Source organism: Microtus ochrogaster, chromosome X (assembly GCF_000317375.1).
Source record: "Microtus ochrogaster isolate Prairie Vole_2 chromosome X, MicOch1.0, whole genome shotgun sequence".
Lineage (NCBI taxonomy): Eukaryota > Metazoa > Chordata > Mammalia > Rodentia > Cricetidae > Microtus > Microtus ochrogaster.
In genome coordinates this window covers 27,121,606-27,124,950 of record NC_022026.1, presented here as the reverse complement: position 1 = coordinate 27,124,950, position 3,345 = coordinate 27,121,606, and positions in this window count along the sequence as shown.

Here is a 3,345-nt window from a genome sequence, read left to right as displayed (position 1 = left end):
ACTGATGAGAAGCTAAGGACAATGGCACGGGGTTTTGATCCTATGTAATGTGCTGGCTTTGTGGGAGCCTAGCCAGTTTGGATGTTCACCTTCCTAAATATGGACGGTGGGGGGAGTACCTAGGACTTACCACAGGGCAGGGAACCCTGACTGCCCATTGGACTGGAGAGGGAGGGAGGGGGGAAGGGTGGGAGGAGGAGGAGGGAAATGGGATGTTGGGAGGAGGTGGAAACTTGTTTTTTTTTCCTTTTCTCAATAAAAAAAAGAATTAAAAAAATCAAAAAAAATAAACAATGGAGTACTACTCAGCAGTAAAAAACAATGGACATCTTGAAATTTGCAGGCAAATGAATAGAACTAGAAAAACCATCCTGAGTGAGGTAACCCAAACCAAGAAAGACAAACATGGTATGTTCTTACTCATAAGTTAATATTTAACATAAACAAAGAACAATCAGCCTATAGTCCACAACTCCAGAGAAGCTACAAAACAAGGAGGACCCTAAGAGAATCATACATCTTTAGTTTTTTTTTTTTTTTTTTTGCTGAGAAAATTAGATGTCTATATATAGAGGAAGGAAATTATAACCTTATCTATCAGGTGCACAAAGAATAGATACAAGTGAACCATAGACTCTAACTTGAAACTTGAAATACTAAAGCTGCTAAAAGAAAACCTACAAGATACAGGTATAGGAAGGAACCTTCTCAACAGGACCCCACTTTCCAAGGAAGTAATGCCGACAATTGACAACTGGGACTTCAGAAATCTAAAAGCTCATGTATAGTTAAGGAAATAATCAATGATGTGAAAGAAAATGACAGAATGGGAGAGAGCTTTTGTCAACTACGCACCTGACAGATGATTACTGTCAAGAATATACAGAATAATGTCAAAATATGAGAACAACAGGATAAAACAAAAATGAAATTAAAAATTAGCCAAGCATATAAATATAACTGTCAATAAAATAAGTAAAAACTGCTAAGACAAATCTCAAAAACTGTTTAATATCTTTAGAAATTAATGAAACGCAAATCAAAATGACACTGAGATTTCATCTCATCACAGACAGAATAGCTAAGATCAACAAAATGTGTACCGGCAAATGTCAGTGACGCTGTAAAGGCACTGCAAACTGTTCCAGCCACCTTGAAAATCCGTATAAAGAATCCTCAAAAATCTAAAAGTAAATACGCAATGTGACCCAGCTATAGTACTCCTTGGCACACACTGAAAATACTTGACATTCTACTTGGTAGATACTTGTTCAGCGAAGCTCTCAGCCACACTACTTATTATAGTCAATTAATGAAAACAACCAAAATTTCCTTCAATGTACACAATGAAATACTTTTCAGTTGTAAAAAATAAAATAAAATTTACAAGTAAGTGGATGGTCCTAGAAAAGAACATAATATGTGAGGTAGCCCAGACCTAGAAAGACCAATGTTTCATGTTCTGTCTCATCTGCTGCTGACAAGATCCATGGACGAACAAACTCCCAGTAGCAGACATGTGAAACCCCCTTTCCAATGGTTAGTCAAATAACTCTCTAAACATATATATTATTGATGTAGCACTTAGGTGCATGTCAGAAGTTGAGGATTGGCCCTGTTGCTGGAGACACAACACTCTTAGACGTAGGGCTCAGATGATTCTAGCTGAGACAACCCTGAAAGTCTATTTTTTGTAGTATAGCTTCCATAGCTTCAGCAAACACTACTCAAGCTGCAGAGGGAAGAAAGCTATTAGGTAGTCCTTTCCAGTTGCAACACCTATGAATCGTGACAATTACAGTCATGGTAACACATCACTAAAAGTGCAATCATTGGCGCTCATATATCAGTGGCAACTAACAGCTATCTAATTGAACTTAACAACCACTCTACAGGAGGGAAATCATGTCTGGTACTAGAAACTTAGACGGTCTCCTGGGGCTAGTAAAGTCATGAACTTTAGAAATGTATGTACTACTCCAATTTACTAGACTAGTATAATTCTTTACTACATTATAAATCTTAATGTTATACCCACAGGTAAGTGTAGTTACCACCTCGTATCAAAGAAGCCTCTCTTTACAGAAAGTGCAGACCATCACAGAAAACCACAACCGTACACAGCGTAGACATCAATAGAACCTGGGGTATATAACCTCAATGGATACATCTACATTACAACGCCTGCATCTATGGCTCGAGGAATATCATGAAAGAGTGGGCAAAAAGATTGTAAGAGCCAGAATTTCAGATAGTCAACTGCAAAATAGTATCTCCTATTAATTGCTGTATAATCAAGACAAACTGGCAATATCAATGGCGAAGTTAGCATGGAAGTGGGTGATTTTTTGGGGGGAGTCATGGCCCAACACAAAGAACTATACACACTTGATAACTGCTAAGAGAAAAAGAATTAGTTTTCCCAAAGATGTGACCTCTTATTGGTTGCCCAATGTAGATTGATACACATTGAAACCATATATATGCAAACAGTAAAAGCAGATTCAGACTGTTGAATATATATATGTATATATATATACATATATATGTGCACACACATGCTTACACATATAAATTCATGTAGAGACAATAACCAAAGTAAAAGAGGTTATTACCTTGATAATGGAGAACATGAGGACATGAGGATACACACATTTCTCAAATTTGACAATTAGTATAGTCAATAGGGAGACAGAAGGGGACATTCTTATGCTTTAAACTAGTATCCTTTGGCCTAAAAAGTAAATACACAGGGGTCAAAATTAGGATGAAATATCCAAAAGAGATTTCAGAGAACACCTTTACCTTTAATAATAATATTTAGGCCATTTTTTTTTTTGCCGACAAGCATTCAGATAATTTGACGATGATGTTATTATCCTGAAAAAGGCTTCTGAGATTGTAGAAACCACCCTACTGTAGGAAAATATGATGAGGCTGAAAATCAGAGAAAAGAAAACTATTTGGCAGAGCCACATTGCCTAGATCTGGGCCAAGCTGTGAAAAGAAAATTTCTGCTTTAATTATGTCACAACAAAATTATTATTTCTGTTTGTCTGAATAGCTGTTTTCCACAATAGCAATTGGTTTGTTCTCATTCTTTATATTATGCAGGTTAATGCATGTTTACATCTGTGGAATCACTGAATACGTATCCCTCTCTCAGAATAAATTAATTCCCCAACTAATATGTATCCTTATGCTGTCGCTGTCATTATTTCTTTCTCATTAATGGAACAAATGACCACAACAATACTTAGACAAACAGTGGCAGCTGGCACAGGGTACACTGGGTCTATCACATTAACATTTGCAACATCAAAAGGTTTTTTTTTCTTCAAAAAT